Below are 19,156 nucleotides of genomic sequence, written 5' to 3'. Positions count from 1 at the left end.
AGACTACGTCTGTCAATGAGCGATAGAGAAACATTGTTTCTTTGTGTTTATCAGATGATGGGGGATCCAGGTGGAGCCTCCGTACTGCTCTCTCCTTTACAATAAAGTCTCCTCTTACCCGGTGATGTGAGGGGCGGCTGATTATCCATCATGACGTCCTTGTAGAGATCCTTGTGTCCTTCTAAGAATCTTTTGAGAATCGGGCCAGATCTGTGTTTTATTAATAGAGATAAGAGTGATGTCATGTGATCTCTCCTCACCTCTCAGGTCAGGTTTGTGTTTATTAATAGGGATAAGGCAGGAGGTTCAACAATACATTGAGGAAATTACAGGTGTAGATATTACTAATGACCCGTTGGTTTGCTTATTTCACAAAACTGGTAAATCAAAAAAACAGTATAAAAGCACGATAGTTCCAATTTATTGAACGCAGCAAAGAGGGCAATTCCAAAAAATTGGCTAAAACTTAAAAAGTCTTACAATTAGAGATTGGTATAAAAGAGTTTAATATACAATATGGAATACATGGGAAGCAGACAGGAAGACCAGACGGAGAGTTTCTCAAACAAGTGGGTTAAGTGGGAAGAGTTCAAGAAGACGAATAAATATTTAGAAATCTGGAAGGATTAGAGTATGAGGGTGGAATATGGGTAGATTAAGAAGAAAAGGAGGTGGTAAAATAGATGACTAGATGAGCATTACCGAGTGGAATGGGAAGTGGGAGGGATCTGGGGAGAAGGGTTTCTTGGGAAAGGGTTTTAGTAAGATTAAAGAAATGTATTTGTATTTTCTGTTTTTGAAAATTAATAAAATTTAAAATTTTGATTTAACCACTTACCGCATATCAACGTACCGATACGTCGGTACACTTTGCGGGTTTATGCCGGGATGATGCCGTGGTTTGAAGCCGACGGTTGGCTTTCCGTCGGTAACGACCGATGCGGCTCGGGAGCCGCTCGATCGTTACCCGGGGGGGCGGGAGGGGACGTCCCCCCCCCTCCCGCCGCCTTCCGTGGCTTTGCCCAGGGCTCCCGTCCCACCGGGAGCCCCGAGCACCCAGCCGGCACGTCCGCCGGCTGGATGGAGTCCCGATGAATGCCGGAAACGGCATCGATCGGGGCTCCGATGGCGTAACCCGGAGGCGGCGTCCATGACGTCACTTCCGGGTTAGTGTGCTGCAAAAGGCGGCAAATTTAAAAAACGGCTGTATGCAAAAATGCCGTTTTTGGCGTTTTGCATACAGGGAAGTGTAGTGGAGGGGTCTAGGGTCTTTTAGACCCTCGATCCCTCCATAAAGTGTACCTGTCACACATATTGGTGTCACAAGGGATGTTTACATTGCTTGTGACAGCAATAAAAGTGATCAGATTTTTTTTTTTTTTTAAAAACCTGTAATAAAGTTTAAAAAAAATAAAAAATAAATAGGAAAAAAAAAAAAAAATTTCGCCGCCCCCGTCACCGTTAGCTCGCGCACAAAAAAAACGTATACGCAAGTTGAGCCGCGAATGAAATCGCTGTTCAAACCCCACATGTGAGGTATCGCCGCGATCGCCAAAAAAGAGCTACACTCTACCTCTAAACTGGTAACCGTTAAATAAATTTAAAGCGTCGCAGATTGAGATCTCTATTGACCGTAGTTTGTCGCCATCCCACGGGGGGGGCGCAATTTTAAACCGTAACATGTTCCAAAAAAATGGCGTTTTAAAGACCGCTGCGCAAATACCGCTTGACAAAAAGTTTTGCAATGACCGACATTTTATTCTCCAGAGTCTTTGCTAAAAAAATATACATAATGTTTGGGGGTTCTAAGTAGTTTTCTAGGAAAAAATACTGATTTTAACTTGTAAACAAAAAGTGTCCGAAATAGGGCTGGGGCTTAAGTGGTTAAATAAAAAAGAAAAAGTGATGATATATGACCTCCCAGAATCCTCCTCACCTCTCTGGTCAGGTCTGTGTTTTATTAAAGCAGAGTTCCGGCCTCGGAGGTGAAATTAAGATAAAAGTAACTCTGGGACAGTCAGGGCTAGTACATTCCATAATGGATAGCCTCTGAACTGTCCCGGGTCGCACTTACCTTTTAGAATAAATACTTACCTTGAAAATTTCTTCTCCAGCGCTGCCATCTCAGGTGTGGGCAGCTGAAGCCATCGCGTCCTCTTCTGCATCCTGTTCGGTGACGTCGGAGTCCCAGAATGCCCTGCACCGGCCCCGCTCGTCAGTTCCGGTGCAGGCGCGGCATCCCTGCACAGCTTCTGGGCATGCCTAGAAGCTATTTAGCAGGGAATGGCGTGCCTGCACCTGAACTGACGAGCGGGGCCGGTGCAGGCACATTGACTCCTGGGAGCGATGGCGTTCAGCTCCCAGGAGTCATCACAAGCCGGAAGAGACGGAGCGGGCCGTGGCCACAGAGGGAGGAAGTGGAAGAAAGGTGAGTATATTTTCTTCTATAACAAGGTAAGTAAAAAAAAAAATAAAAAATCGGGAGCATCCATTTGTTTTTCAGGTGACACCCGCAAGCGGATGGCCTTAAATCGATTTTGTCAATTTTGAGGCCGGAACCTTGCTTTAATAGAGATAAGAGTGATGTCATGTGACCTCCCAGAATCCTCCTCACCTCTCTGGTTAGGTCTGTGTTTTATTAAAGGGTAACTCCCACTTTCATGGGGAAAAAAATCAGCAAATAAAGAAAAAAAACAATATAGTGTATACAATTGCGACACAAATCATATTGTAATTGAATGTTATTAAAAATGACCTTTCCTTTTTAATCTGCAGCTGTTGTAATTTTCTAGAAAATGCAATATGGCCGCCTGGAGCGTTCTGTACACAGAATGTGTACAGACCACACCCCCAGAAACATCATTTCCTGCTTGTGTGATTGGCTCGCTGATTTTCCTAGAAGTCTGCCTAAGATACAAGTCAGATTTCTGGCATCCACTGCAACAAAAATGTCATTTTTGGAGAGATACTCCCAATAGGAACACGTCGAAAGGGATGCAGGCACAGCAGCTTTCCTCATTAGAGCCCTGCAGCTGCCACAGCTGACAGATAATTATGAAACCACTCCCATTTCACCCACTCAGGCACAGGGACTAAATAATGATTTCTTCAGAATAACAAAAGGTAGGAATCTGCAATACAGTGTGTTAAAATCCCTGCAAGGTACAGAGATCACCCAGAGGGAAATGTTTTTTTCTCAACAAAAGTGGATTTACGCTTTAATAGAGATAAGAGTGATGTCATGTGACAAGCGAGAGAAAGCAAGGTGGCAGCATTGGGTCTGGGTGAAGAGAGGGGGACAGAACTGTCAAATATGGGGTTTGAGGAGTGGAGATCTGCAATGTTGAATATGGAAATAGGGAGTGGGGGACAAGAGTGTCCGTGGGGGTTGTGGAATATAGGTGAGCAGTGTGAGAAGGGGGGTGAGGAGAGGGGAACAACAGTGTTAGATGGGGGTGAGGAATGTGGGGGTGAGGAGAGGGGAACAAAAGGGTTAGATTGGGAGACAGCAGTGTTAGATGGGGGGGTGAGGAGCAGGGGATAGCGATGTTAGTTGGAGGGTAAGCAGTGGGGCACAGCGGTGATAAATGGGGGTGAAAAGGGGGGACAGCAGTGTGGGACAGCGGTGTTAGATGGGGGTGAGGAATGGGGAACAAGAGTGTTAGATGGGGGAGTGAGGAATGGGGGACAGCAGTGTTAGATGGGAGGTGAGGACCGGGGACAGCAGTGTTAGATGGGATGTGAGGAGGGGGGACAGCAGTATTAGATGGGGAGTGAGGAGGGGGGACAGCAGTGTTAGATGGGGGGTGAGGAGTGGGGACAGCAGTGTTAGATGGGGGTGAGGAGTGGGGGACAGCAGTGTTAGATGGGGGGTGAGGACAGCAGTGTTAGATGGGGGGTGAGGAGTGGGGGACAGCAGTGTTAGATGGGGGGTGAGGAGTGGGGGACAGCAGTGTTAGATGGGGGGTAAGGAGTGGGGGACAGCGGTGTTAGATGGGGGGTAAGGAGTGGGGGACAGCAGTGTTAGATGGGGGTGAGGAGTGGGGGACAGCAGTGTTAGATGGGGGGTAAGGAGTGGGGGACAGCGGTGTTAGATGGGGGTAAGGAGTGGGGGACAGCAGTGTCAGATGGGGGGTGAGGAGTGGGGACAGCAGTGTTAGATGGGGGGTGAAGAGTGGGGGACAGCAGTGTTAGATGGGGGCAGGTAGCCATGTCTGGTGTCTTCTGACACATGCAGAGTATAGATTGCACAGACACGGTGGGGTTCCCGGTCATCCAGCTTATACAGATCTGGGGGCCCAGTTGGTGTTCAGGCAGAGGACGGGATTAATGTTAGTTGGGGGCGTTCTGCTGAATGTTTCTAGACGGGAGTGCCAAAGTCACCATGAGCTCTGCTTCTCACCCAGAAAAATTGTGGATACCTTGGATCTGTCTGGTGGGGGCGCTGCAGTAGAGCTGGAGAAAGTTTTGCTGTTGCGAAGCACGCTGTGCGTCCATGCTTTTATGTTTTCACCGGGGGACCAGAAACAGATCCTCAGTGTTATGTGTTCCCCTGTTTCTGTTCCCCCAGCGGCAAAAATGAAGGAAGACATTTTCTTTAGGTAACTAAAGATTACAAATATAAAATAATATCTTATTACCTCCTCTGCTGCCACCTCCAGCTACGTCTCTTCTCTAATTCCTCCCGACTCACCACTCACTGTGGAATGTTCTATGTATACCTGACATCACTTCCTGTACGTAACTACATCACTTCCGGTCTGTAACTACATCACTTCCTGTCAGTATCTTAATCACTTCCTGCCTATATCTCATCACTTCCTGTCAGTGCGTTCCATCTGAGAGAAGTCAGGTCAAGGGATTTTTGTACTTAGCGTACTTACGATGATTGTAGCCGGTGTTCCGTGAGAATTACCTACCTGTGAGAAAAACCTACCCTAGTCACTTCCGGTGCACGGCACTGTATGTAATGCAGCGGTTACATTAAAACAACTGTGCTGCAATACGAGTCATCTCTGCTCCTGTCCCTGTCACTTCCCTGCTCTCGGCAAGTAAATATTAAAGCGGCGGCGGGTGTATGAAAACATAAATCACGGAGCCGAGAGCCGCTTTTTATATTTACTTGCAGAGAGCAGGGAAGTGACAGGGACAGGAGCGGAGATGACTCGTATGGCAGCACAGCTGTTTTATGTAACCGCCGCGTGGGTAGGTTTTTTTCACGGTACACCGTGATATTTTCATACTAGTGCGCATGCGCACTAGTCAGCTCCTCAGTTGTTCCTTTAGGTATCCGGGGCTGTGAGCATGCGCACTGCTGCGCTGCTCAGCTGTTCCTGGCCGGAAGTGATGAGGGTAGGTTTTTCTCACGGGGTAGGTAATTCTCACGTTACACCGGTGATGTTTTGGTTATTTGCTCTAACAGGTAACTTTTCAGGACTGGCCTTCAGGGTGTTCTCCCTTCATCTTCTACCAAACAGTATCAGTATTTCTTGCTAGAAAACAACTTAGAACCCCCAAACATTACACTTTTTTTTTAGCAGAGACCCTAGAGAAAAAAATAGGGATAGTTTAAATTTTTTATGTCACATGGTATTTGCGCAGTGGTTTTGAAAACGCAATTTTTGAGCGAAAAACGCAATTTTTGGGGGAAAAAATACACTTTAATTCATTAAAAAAACACATTACCCCTAAACCTTAAACCTCAATTTTATTGTATACTGTGAAAGATGATGTTATGCTGAGTAAATAGATACATAATATGTCATGCTTTAAATTGGCGAACACCCGTAGAATGGCGACTTAAAAATCTCCATAGGCATTTACATTGTTTTTTTGCCACTGATGGGACCCTTTTTCCTCCCAGTGCCCATGCCCCTGAGAACTGGGGATAACCAGACCATTATTCTTGATCTTTACAGATAGTCTACAAACGGGTATGGTGCCAGCTGATTGGAAAAAAGCCAACGTGGTACCAATATTAAAAAAAGTCAAGATATATCCCGGGTAACTATAGGCCAGTCAGCCTAACATCAGTAGTCTGCAAGATTTTGGAGGGGATGTTAAGGGACTATATACAAGACTTTAGGAATGAAAACGGTATTAGTAGTAGTAATCAGCATGGATTCATGAAAAATCGTTCTTGCCAGACCAATCTATTAACCTTCTATGATGAAGTGAGTTGCCATCTAGATAAAGGAAGGCCTGTTAATGTGGTGTATCTGGACTTTGCAAAGGCATTTGACACAGTTCCCCACAAATGCTTACTGTACAAACTAAGGTCTATAGGTAGGGACCATAGGGTGAGTACCTGGATAGAGAACTGGCTCCAGGGGAGAGTCCAGAGGGTGGTGATAAATGGGGAGTACTCGGATTGGGTGGGTGTGGAAAGTGGGGTCCCCCAAGGTTCTGTCCTGGGGCCAATCCTGTTTAACCACTTGCCGTCTGAGTACCATAGTACTACTGTGGCAAAGTGGCTCGTTATCGTCTGACGACGTAGTACTACATTGTCAGATAGTCCCCTCTCTCAGCGGCGCGCGTGCGCTGCCGGAGGCTCGCTCCCGCTGTATTCAGTCACAGCGGGAGTCGGGCCAGGGGAGGAGCAGCGGCGATCGCCGCTGCTCTTCCCCGATCATCGGGGATCTAGTGTGGAGATCCGCCTGCTTGTGTAAACACAAGCGGGCGGATCTCCCAAGTGACAGGCAGGGTCAGATTGCAGGGTTCACAATAGCTGAACCCTGGATCTGTCCTTGTGTCACACAGTCACCTCCCTACCCAAAAGGTCAGTAAGCACCAGGCATACATTAACCCCTCCCTCTCCAATAAAATTAACCCCTTCCCTGCCAGTGTCATTTTTACAGTAACAGTGCATATATATATAGCACTGATTACTGCAGTAATGTCACTGGTACCCCTAAAAGTGTCAAAAATGTCAGTCAAGGGTCCGATCTGTCCGCCGCAATGTCGCAGTCCCACAAAAAAAAAAATCGCAGATCGCTGCCATTACGCGTTTAAAAAAAACCCACCAAAAATGACAGAAATCTTTCCCTTTGTTAGTAAACGCAATAACTTTTGCACAAACCAATCAAAATACGCTTATTGTGATTTTTTTTACCAAACATAGGTATCAGAAAACAAATTGGCCAAAAATTTAAAAAAATTTTGATTTTTACATTTTTTTGGGGGGAATTTCATATAAAAAAATGTGAAAAATATTGTTGTTTTTTCAAAATTTACGCTCTTTTTTTTGTTTATAGCGCAAAAAGTAAAAATCGCACAGGTGATCAAATACCACCAAAAGAAAGCTCTGTTGTGGGGAAAAAAGGACGTAAATTTCGTTTGGGTATGGCGTCGCACAACCGCGCAATTGTCAGTTAAAGTCGCACAGCGCAGAATCGCAAAAAGTGGCCCAGACGTAAGACAGCAAAATCCTCTAGTGGTAAAGTGGTTAATTTATTCATAAACGACCTAGAGGAGGGGATATCTAGCACAATCTTGGTATTTGCGGATGATACTAAACTAAGCAGGCCAATATCTTCTATGCAGGATGTGGAAACTTTACAAGCGGACCTGAACAAAATAATGGGGTGGTCAACTACATGTCAGATGAGGTTTAATGTTGAGAAATGTAATGTAATGCACTTGGGCGTCAGAAACATGAACACAAGTTACTCGCTGGGGGGGGGGGGGAACCTCTGGCTGAGTCTAAGATGGAAAAGAACCTGGGGGTCCTAGTCGACTACAGGTTTGGCAGTGGCATGCAATGCTAAGCTGCTGCAAGCAAAGTCAGCAGAATACTGGCATGTGTATTCTCGGCCTTTTGGCTAAGATCAAGTGTAGTATCTGTTCTTATGAGTTGGTATGGACCTTGATGGTTAGTATCGGCAGGGGCTGAAATGAACCGGGGCGCCCTGGGCATAACTGGGGGACCGGGAAGTGGGCACTGTCAGAGAAAGCCGGATGGGTCCACCGCCTTCTGATTTGAATGGTTCCACGCTCCTATCAGTTTGAAGGGAGCGAGAAAGCCAGTTTCGCCAGTTTTCCGGTTAGTACTGCTCCTGGATGTGATTGGTAAGGAATGGCGGATGGTGGTGGGAGGACCTTTCCTCCTGGGTTGAATCTGGCCTTGCAAAAGGCTTGTCCCCAGTTGAAGGCAGGTTCTCTCTAAGCTGTCTAAAGTTCTGATGCCTCCTGGTAGGATGGGCTACACTGGGTCTGGCCGGGGGCCGAGACCGAAAAAGCCCATGGTATACGTGCCCCTGGGGTGGCAGCCCAGGGGTGCCTTAATTCTCACTGGTAAGGGGCAGCTCACCTGAGTTTTTCAGCACCTTGATCACTGCACCATCACACTTTTTCTGCACCTGCCTCTTGGGGCGGGCCTTTTGGCCAGCACCAGAGGAATTTTTTATTCCTGGCAGGGGGGCCTGTCAAGGTATCGCACTTTGGCACTACCCAGCACTTCTCCACTTCCCTTTTCCCCACTCTGTTTTTCTTTGTCGTGTGTTCACGTTTGTCCCTTTTTTGTTGTACTGTCACTTGCACGACTGGTATGGCGTAGGTCCTCGGGCCTACCCTGAAAGTCTTGGGAGGGGGTGGATATGGCTTTCTGGCTTAGCTCGCCCTCTCTCATGGGGTCTCCTTTCGGGGGAGCCCCACCAAGTACTTGGGGTGGGCTGTTTCGGCAGTCCCCCTGGAGAACGGGGTCTGCCTGGCTTCGGCTGGGCGGGCCATAGTGAGTACCTCAGTCCCTGTCAGGAGCTTTGCGCCCCGGTGGATCAGGGTCTAGGCCCTTCCTCTTCGGAGGAGGGCTATGTGTACGCCTTGTGCACTTTTTGTGTGTCTCCCGTTTTGCGTGTGTGCACTTTTTTAAGCACCGGGTGTAAGTCTTGAGTGTGTTTCACACACCACGGGCTTAAAAAAAATAAATAAATAAATAAATAAAAAAATGCAATGCTAAGCTGCTGCAAGCAAAGCCAGCAGAATACTGGCATGTATAAAAAAAAAGGGGATTTAATCCAGAAATAAAGAGATTATTCTCTCACTCTACAAGACTCTGGTCCGGCCACATCTGGAGTATGCTGTCCAGTTCTGGGCATCGGTCTTCAGAAAGGATGTGCTAGAACTGGAGCGAGTCCAGAGAAGGGCAACAAAAATAATTAGGGGAATGAAGGACATCAGCTATAAGGAAAGACTACAAGCATTGAACTTACTCTCTCTGGAGAAGAGACAGTGAGAGGGGATATGATATCAATGTACAAATACTATACTGGTGACCCTAGCATCAGGAAAAAACTTTTCAGAGAAAGGGAATACAATAAGACCCGTGGCCACTCACTAAAACTAGAAGAAAAATGCTTTAACCTTAAACTACGTAAGGGGTTCTTTACTGTCAGAGCAGCAAGGATGTGGAATTCTCTTCCACAAGCAGTGGTATCCGCAGGGAGCATCGATAGTTTCAAAAAACTATTAGATGGGCACCTTAAAGACCACAACATGAAGGGGTATACAATGTACGCAATGAAAGTGCATATCACCCCAATAATAATCAAGAGAATTATACAGAAGCAGCGCTAGACATGACATGATTAATCATTGAAACAAAATCCAAAAATGTTCATAAAACAAATTTTCGTAAAACAAGGTGCAACTTGGAACATCTCTAAGCAGTCCACCGTGGGATTAGTCACCAGTGCTGGAGCCGGAAAAGTAAACATCAATCCCTTCACCTCCCCATGTGTACCTCTCCCCCAGGAAACACTTACCAGATAATGGTAAGAAAACAGCCCAATACAAGGTAGCAGAACCCTATATATTCAAACCGCAATGCATCCAAGATCCACTTGTATGAAAGTATCTGTTCTCCTGGAAGTGCAGAGCTCAAGTAGAGTGCATGAGGAGAAACAAAGAGAGGGCGCATAGAGCAGTATTGCTAACAAATCAGTTTATTATGGCCCAACCCCCTTACACCAATGCACTTACAAAACAAACAGGATAAAACAGCGTCGCAATGTACATAAAAACAAAGCAGCAGCAGACACTTGCGGGAGCCTACCAGACCTCCGTCTCACTCGTCAGCGTTCCGGAAGTCTGCGAGTGCTGCCAAGACTCCCTCCTAGCGTCCTGCTGTTATGTGACTGCATTGCTCACGCCCTGACCGGTTTCGTCATTCAGAGACTTCTGCGGTTAACAGCAAACACACACACATTATGGGTTGAACTGGATGAGCTGGTGTCTTTTTTTCAACCTCACTTTATATGTAACTGCAGGAGCCTTCCACCCACTCAGGTGAGTGGGGGCGCTCCTTCACTGAGAGGGCTTAGAGAAAGACTGGGCTGATCTCTGGACCCAGGGATTTTTCTGACCTTGCCCCGAAGGCTTGAGTCCGGATGCAGACAGTTGAGGCCGTCACCACTGCCTGGATCTGGAAGCACTGGTATTATATGTGCTGGGGATCTTAAAGGAAGGACGCATGCTCTTCTCTTTACAGGTAGCAACATACTCTTCACCCCCGAGATCTTTTGGATATACTTATCCAGATCATCACCAAAAAGGCATTCTCCCTGAAAGGAGAAGCTAGCCAGTAATTTCTTACATGGTAATTCCACAGACCAGCTCTTTAACCAAAGGATTCTGTGCATATGCATTGTCATCAGAGCAAACCGTGACATTTGTCTTTTAGAGTCCGTAAGAGCATCTACTGCGAAACACAAAGTGTGAGGTAGATCTGACAGATCTTCCACAGACTCTCCTTGGTATTTTTAGATATTTATTGCTGGCTGGACTATATATAATCTCTGTGCGCCAGTATCTCCTTCCTCCATTAGCAGAAACACAGGATCTCCATCTTCCCTACTAACAGAACTGCGATCTGCCTTGTTTACATCGACAGACCACTGTTCTGCCTCTCTCTGGAATGATTGCAAGGTGCTGGTGGACATCATGTCCGCTGGACTCGTTGATTGGCTCCCACTGTGTCCAGCAGAAGCTGAGCACTGACGGCACACGTGCATGCCGTAGACCCAGGAAATGCGGATCACGTACAGGTATGCGATTCTGCGCAGAAGGGCTGCCCTGCTGCAGGACATGTACATGGGGTGGTCAAAACAAAATATCTCCCTGATAAGAGAGGCTATGACCTGGTGGATTACATGCAGAACTATTGGGCCCAGCTGAGGACATTTAGGGCCTTAAGATTGAAGATGTGGTGGATGTCTCCTTTTGGTTTGGGAACTGTGGACAGAGAAGAACTCCTGGAACTCTTCTGGCCTTAGCTCAGTGAGATAGAGTTTGGAAGACTAATGTCATAGACAGGTTAGGGCTTTAGAAAAGGCCTCCAATGGCTGTCAATGTGGTGCCTTCTCCACTCTCCATCTCACTAATAAAACCCCAATGGATGACTCTCTATGAACTGATCACATTCCAATCACCGATCATCTAATCATTGGTAAAAAAGAAGACTCGGCACAGAATATTGTACGAAGAGTTTTTATTGGACAAGATCAGAATAAGCGATTACCACACAGTAAATGATATGAATAAAATAAAGCTTAAATCTTTTATAATAGAATTAACAAATGTGTCAAATGTATTAATAATCATACATTGGTTGGACCAATAAAAAGCCAGGTACTTTAATAAATCAAAAAGGATCAAAAAAAATTAAGCAACCAATCATCAGGTATGCATTCTTGACCGTGATGCGATTGAGGACCCTATAATCAATGCAAGGTCTCAACTCACCCCCTTCTAAGAAGGTTCACCAGTGAAAGATGAATCCTGATTGGCTGCTGTGGGTTAATGCATTTTACAGTGATCTTTTTCCATCCAGTAGGTTAGATCTATATACATATTTATAAGTAGAACACAAAAAGAATGTATTGTCAGAATTGTTTGTCTGCTGCCCCATGTATTGTCATGAATGCCCACTTGTTGCCCCCATGTATTACCAACAGGTGCGCACACCGTGGTGAACAAGCACGATATTACGTGTGAAACGCGTCCACCTTTCTGCATCCCGTATTGATGGTCTGTAATAAATATCATCGCTATAACCTGTTGGAGTGCCACCATTTTCATTGGTTTTATGCCCCATATATTGTGCGGATTGCCCACTTATTATCCCATGTATTGTGCGGATTGCCCACTTATTATCCCATGTATTGTGCGGATTGCCCACTTACTATCCCATGTATTGTGCGGATTGCCCACTTATTATCCCATCTATTGTGCGGATTGCCCACTTATTATTCCATATATTGTGCGGATTGCCCACTTACTATCCCATGTATTGTGCGGATTGCCCACTTACTATCCCATGTATTGTGCAGATTGCCCACTTATTATCCCATGTATTGTGCGGATTGCCCACCTGTTGCCCCATGTATTGTCATGATTTCCAGCCTGTTGCCTCATGTGGGGAGGGATCGGTAAAGGTAGACAGTTGAGTCATGATTTTACCACACCCTTAACCTTAAATGGGGCGGTACACATGGCACTGCAATTTGTGGCTGCTGCAAACCTCACCCCCCCCACGGTCACATTGGGCAATGCTATTCAACTGAATGAGGTTGTGCCGCAACAGCCCCTATGCATATGGTTGCGGCGTACTGGTGTGGGCTTTACAGGGTTAACATAAGGGCTCCAAGCTGCCTGCCAACCCCACAGCGGGTCAGGGGCGAGTGGACTGTGGTGGTTTCACATTTGTTTATGGACTAAACAGTTCCACCCGTTACAATCCAGCGTCCATTTCCCGTAGTACCAGCAGGGGGTGCACTCTGATGTTTCATTACATTTCCTGTATTTGTAAACTTTCCCGCACTCTGAACATGAAATAGGACGCTCGCCCGTATGAACTTTCTGGTTTCTAAGAAATAAACCTTTGTTTGGAAAACATTTCCCGCACTCGTAACATTAAAAAGGGCGCTCACCTGTGTGTAAGTAGGTGTTCTTTCTTAGTTAAACATTTCCCGCACTCTGCACAAGATTACAGATGCTCAACTGTGTGTATTCTCTGATGGTTAAGAAGGGTTCCTTTCTCAGTAAAACATTTCCCGCACTCTGAACATGAATAGGGACGCTCACCTGTGTGTATTCTCTGATGCCTAAGAAGGTTTCCTTTCTCAGTAAAACATTTCCCGCACTCTGTACATGAATAAGGAAGCTCACCTGTGTGCATTCTCTTATGTCTAAGAAGGCTTCCTTTACGATTAAAAAATTTCCCGCACTCTGAACATGAATAGGGACGCTCACCTGTGTGCATTCTCTGATGGTTAAGAAGATTTCCTTTCTGAGTGAAACATTTCCCGCACTCAGAACATGAATAGGGACGCTCCCCTGTGTGAATTCTCTGGTGCTGAAGAAAGTATCCTTTTTCATTAAAACATTTCCCGCACTCTGAACATGAATAGGGACACTCCCCTGTATGAATTATCTGGTGCTGAAGAAAGTGTCCTTTTTCATTAAAACATTTCCCACACTCAGAACATGAATAGGGAAGCTCATTTGTGTGTATTTTATCATGTTTAAGAAGGCTTCCTTTACGATTAAAACATTTCCCGCACTTTGAACATGAATAGGGACGCTCACCTGTGTGTGTTCTCTGATGGTTAGAGGTTGTAAACTCGTTTCTGTTTTTTTTTTTTTTTTACATCCTGCAAGAGAAAGACATAATGAGCTAGTATGCATCGCATACTAGCTCATTATGCAATACTTACCTTAGAACGAGCCCCCGCCGTGCCGTCCGCTCACCTCTATGACGGGCGACATGTCTAGTCGCCCGTCTTCCGGGATCGCGGCATCCGGCCATCTGATTGGCCGGAGCCGCGGTGATGTCACTCCCGCGCACGGGAGCCGACAGTCACGGCACAGGGCTCTGAAGGAATGGCACGAGCGGCCGTTCCTTCATAGCGCATGCTCCAGTGACGTCACTGGATGCATCGAAGGTAAATATCTCCTAAACGGTACATGTTTAGGAGATATTTACAGTACCTATAGGTAAGCCTTATCATAGGCTTACCTATAGGTACAACTTGCAGAGGAGGGTTTACTTCCTCTTTAAGAAGATTTCCTTTCTGAGTGAAACATTTCCCGCACTCTGAACATGAATAGGGACGCTCCCCTGTGTGAATTCTCTGGTGCTGAAGAAAGTGTCCTTTTTCATTAAAACATTTCCCGCACTCAGAACATGAATAGGGATGCTCACCGATGTGTATTCTCTGATGCATAAGAAGGTTTCTTTTACAAATAAAACATTTCCCGCACTCTAAACATGAATAGGGACGCTCACCTGTGTGATTTCTTTGGTGCTGAAGAAGGTGTCCTTTTTCATTAAAACATTTCCCGCACTCAGAACATGAATAGGGAAGCTCACCTGTGTGTATTCTCTTATGTCTAAGAAGGCTTCCTTTACGATTAAAACATTTCCCGCACTCTGAACATGAATAGGGACGCTCCCCTGTGTGAATTCTCTGGTGATGAAGAAAGTGTCCTTTTTCATTAAAACATTTCCCGCACTCAGAACATGAATAGGGATGCTCACCGATGTGTATTCTCTGATGCATAAGAAGGTTTCTTTTACAAATAAAACATTTCCCGCACTCTAAACATGAATAGGGACGCTCACCTGTGTGATTTCTTTGGTGCTGAAGAAGGTGTCCTTTTTCATTAAAACATTTCCCGCACTCAGAACATGAATAGGGAAGCTCATTTGTGTGTATTCTCTGGTGCTTTAGAAGGTTTCCTTTTTTACTAAAACATTTCCCGCACTCTGAACATGACAATGAATTCTCTCCTGTATGAACCCCTTTATGGTATAAAGAAGATCCCCTGAGATGAGATGGTTTCCCGCACTCGTCGGCACTGTCAGATATTAGAGGACTATGTGAAGTGTCAGGAGATTCCAATGATCTCCTCCAATGGTGAGGTCTGTCATGTATATTATGAGGAACGGGATTTACTTCTGGAGAAGATGCCATGTCATTATCTTCTGTAGTCACATCTTCCTCTGATGTCCTTCTATTCCCACCACAGAGTCTGTCTGTCAGAAGACAAGAAAAATTACCAAGAGTTTTCCACACTCATATACACTGCTCAACACTTTATAATCAGAGTATAGCATCAAGTCAGGGAAACTCCTGGGATATTCATCTGGTCAGTGAATTAGTAGAGGGGGTTGTTACCAACAGGTGCTCTAGATGGGCAACAATGAGACGACCTCCAAAACAGGAATGGTTTTACAGGTGGAGGCCACTGACATTTTTCCCTACTCATCTTTTCTGAGTGTTTGTCACTAGTTTAGCATTTGGCTGGGGTCAGTGTCACTACTGGTAGCATGAGGCCATACCTGGACCCTATAGAGGTTGCACAGGCAGTCCAACTCCTCCAGGATGGCCCATCAATACCTCCCATTGCCAGAAGGTTTGCTTTGTCTCCCAGCACAGTCTCAGGAGCATGGAGGAGATTCCAGGAGACAGGCAGTTACTCTAGGAGAGCTGGACAGGCCCGTAGAAGGTCCTTAACCCATCAGCAGGACCGGTATCTACTCCTTTGTGTAAGGAGGAACAGGATGAGGACTGCCAGAGCCCTACAAAATGACCTCCAGCAGGACACTGGTGTGAATGTCTCTGACCAAACAATCAGAAACAGACTTCATGAGGGTGGCCTGAGGGCCTGACGTCCCCTAGTGGGCCCTGTGCTCACTGCCCGGCACTGTGGAGCTCGATTGGCATTGGTCATTGAACACCAGAATTGGCAGCTCCACCACTGGCACCCTGTGCTTTTCACAGATGAGAGCAGGTTCACCCTGAGCACATGTGACAGACGTGAAAGGGTCTGGAGAAGCCGTGGTGAACGCTGAGCTGGCTGTAACATCGTTCAGCATGACCGGTTGGGTGGTGGGTCAGTGATGGTCTGGGGAGGCGTATCCATGGAGGGACGCACAGACCTCTACAGGCTAGACAATGACACCCTGACTGCCATTAGGTATTGGGATGAAATCCTTGGACCCATTGTCAGACTATATTCTGGTGCAGAGGGTCCTGGGTTCCTCCTGGTGGACAACAATGCCCGGCCTCATATGGTGAGAGTATGCAGCCAGTGCCTGGAGGATGAAGGAATTGATACCATTGAATGGCCCCCACCCTCGCCTGACCTGAATCCAATAGAACCACTTTGGGACATTCTGTTTCAGTCCATTCGATGCCGCCAGGCTGGACCTCAGTCTGTTCAGGAGCTCAGTGATGCCCTGGTCCAGATCTGGGAGGAAATACCCCAGGACACCATCCTTCATCTCATTAGGAGCATGCCCCGACGTTGTCAGGCATGCATACAAGCACGTGGGGGACATACACACCACTGAGGACCATTCTGAGTTTCTGCAATGACATTTCCCCAAAATGGACTCGCCTGCTGCATCATTTTTTCACTTTGATTTTCGGGGTGTCTTTGAGTTCAGCCCTCTGTAGGGTGATAATTTTCATTTCTCTTACGTCCTCTGACAGTCGCCGCCCACTCATACAGTCTTCACTTATGGGTATTGACCTCTTATCCCCAGGAGAAAGCAAGGCAGAAGATTTTGTTAGAAACACAAAACTTTGCATAGACACAGCTACAGGGGGTTGTCCCTCTGGTCCAATACCCCTGGTTAGCCTCATTCCCAACTCAGTTTGTCTTTTGCCTAGTTAGGAGTAAGATAGGCTTCCCTGTGCCGGGGCTTCAGTCTTAGCCTTTTCTTACATTTTATTTTATGCTAAGTGTGTTTTCTTTGCACTGATAGCTTTTTATTTGTTCCTGTGCTTAGTTAGTCAGACTTCGGAAGACTACAGCGTTTGCGGAGCTAGGAATCGGACTGGTTGTACTAGAGCCTTATGGAATCCCAGCCCGCCATCGAGCGTTTAGCAGGCTACGCGTACACCCTGGCCTCTCAAACGACCTGTCCCTGTCCTCAGGGACAAAGCCCCGCAAAGTGGCCACTTCGCTAGGATGCCTCAACTGCGGTACGCCGTGTGTTGCTAGAATCCTGTTTTGGCTGACGGCACCCCCATCACCCGGGGTGGGAGACTTCCCATCGCAGAGTGGCACCCATGAATTTGCATGGATCGGTGAGTACCATGCTACCCCCTCTGTCTATCGCATTGTATGCCTGGGGGTGTGTGTGTGGGGCCTTCTCTCATGGGATGGCAGTCTGTTTAGAGTCTGTGTGATCCCCCTCATGTCTGTCTGTGTGGTCCCTGTGTCTCCCTCACGGTCCCTGCTGGGGCGCTATTTGCGTTTATGCCGCACTGTGGGGGGGTTTGCGGGGGTCCCTGAGTGTTGTGTCACTTTGGGGATACAGGCATGGTTATGGGGGCTGCAGCGATGTAAAAACCGCTGGCCGCCATTTTGGATGTGGGCAGGCTGTGCTGGCTTCATGTATGGGCAGTCAGCAGCCATTTTCTCTGGTGTAATTCACGCCCTTCGGGCGCCATCTTGCGTGTGGCAAGGTTTCTTTGTTTAGGGCTTGGCGGCCATTTTCTCGGAGCCTCCCCATTACTTTGCATTGGCCGCCATTTTTGCTTTGCTCAGACCACTGTTGGGCCTCTAGCATCATTTCCTTCTTCCTGACGATCCGCTCATGCTGGGAGCGTGGTAACACTTCTGGGGGGCTTGTGTGCTGGTTTTTTTGGGGTAATACCTTTGCTGGCAGTGTTGTGTTCGGTGCCTTAGCGCTATAGTCTAGTCTTTTTTGCGGTGCATTGCGGCGGAATCCGCCGTTGTCACTCATTTAAAGGGCCAGCACCATACATTTTTTAAATGTCTGTTATGGAGCCCCAGGACAGCAAATTTCCCCCCAGCTCGCATTGGGGGACTCAGGTGCGCCTGAATCCTCTGCGATGTGCTCCCTTACCGCTGCTTTGCGACTTTGGCGTCTAAGTGGATCTATTGATGATGTCTCCAAACTTTTGAAAACAGTCCAGGTTTTCTCGGTCTACTAATTCAGAGCTAGAAGGTTGCCATGGACTGTGTGCCCCCTGAAGGGTCCCAGTCTTCTCAGTCGGGAGGGGAGGGGGACAAGAGGGGGACGACTCCCCCTCTGGGTCGGCCAAAAAGACCGCGCTGCTCTGCCCGTGCTTATTAGTTCTGTTAAGGACACGCTACACTTAGAGGATGAGCCCCAGGGTCAGTGGTCTTCCTTTGGGACCCGCAGAACCCAGATAGCAGCTCAGTGGCGCATTTTTGTGGTACATAAGCGGTTTCAGTACCATTGTCCCTTTGCGTCTCCATCGGATTTGCATTGGACTGTGGCCCTGAAGGTGGACCACACGGTATCCAGATTACACAAGGCCACTCTGATGCCCATGGAGGCTTATCCGGTGCTTAGAGACCCAGCGGATAGGCGGGTGGAATCTCTTGCCCGCCACTCCTATGTGGTGGCAGGTTCCTTGCTGAAGCCCGTGTTTGCCTCAGTAATGGTTTCTCAGGCTGTGGTGGAGTGGACTAAGGTGTTTAGACGCACCCTTGTGGCTGATTCCGCCCCTCCTGCTACTTTGGAGATGGTGGACCAAATTATTCAGGCGGTTTTTTGCCATTGTGATGCGGCCTTGGATGAGGCCCCTTTAGTCTTCCGCTTATCTGCTGTCGCAGTGATAATCCGTCGCCTTGTGTGGCTGTAGAGCTGGTCGGCCGACCAGACTTCCAAGAAGATGGTGTCTGACATCCCTTATGCAGGGAATTGCCTTTTTGGGGACTTCCTGGATGAGTTGGTGAAGGGGGCCCTTCCTTTAAACCAAACAGGGGTCCTTTCGTGCCTTTAGGGCACATGACAAGGGCGAATCCTCCAAGGCCTCTGGTGGCCAGAAGAAGCCTTGGGCGGGCAAGTCTATAGCCACCCACTCTGGCATGGCAGCCCCGTCCGCCATTCAGGACAGATGGGTTCAGGAACTCATTCGGTCGGGGTACAAGATCGAATTTCGATCGCGCCGAGCAGACAGATTCTTTCCCTCAAATCTTCATTGACCCCAGATCGTTTCCAAGATCTCCAACGGGCGGTTCAGGATCTCCTCGCCCAGGGGGGGGATCGTCTCGGTTTCACATCGGGACAGGTTTTTGGGGGTTTTAACACAAATCTGTTCATGGTGCCCTGAAAGGAGGGCAAGGTGCGTCCGATTCTGGACCTAAAGTTTCT

The 19,156-nt window shown here is 47.3% G+C and overlaps 1 pseudogene across 1 annotated transcript in view; it reads right to left on the bottom strand.

Annotated features, from left to right (window-relative positions):
* LOC309550814 overlaps positions 1 to 19,156 on the bottom strand; it is a 567,902-nt pseudogene that overhangs the window by 500,389 nt on the left and 48,357 nt on the right. The window contains exons 3-5 of the transcript in view: positions 14,067 to 14,617; positions 12,960 to 13,594; positions 4,422 to 4,605 (exon numbers count right to left, since the gene is read on the bottom strand). The product of the transcript in view is annotated as an uncharacterized misc_RNA (transcript). The remainder of the gene's footprint in view (positions 1 to 4,421; positions 4,606 to 12,959; positions 13,595 to 14,066; positions 14,618 to 19,156) is intronic.

The sequence above is a fragment of the Pelophylax lessonae genome, assembly GCF_965119305.1.
Source record: "Pelophylax lessonae genome assembly, chromosome: 1".
In the NCBI taxonomy this organism is placed as follows: domain Eukaryota; kingdom Metazoa; phylum Chordata; class Amphibia; order Anura; family Ranidae; genus Pelophylax; species Pelophylax lessonae.
The sequence above is the reverse complement of the archived record's forward strand: the minus strand, read 5'-3'. Positions and strand labels throughout refer to the sequence as shown.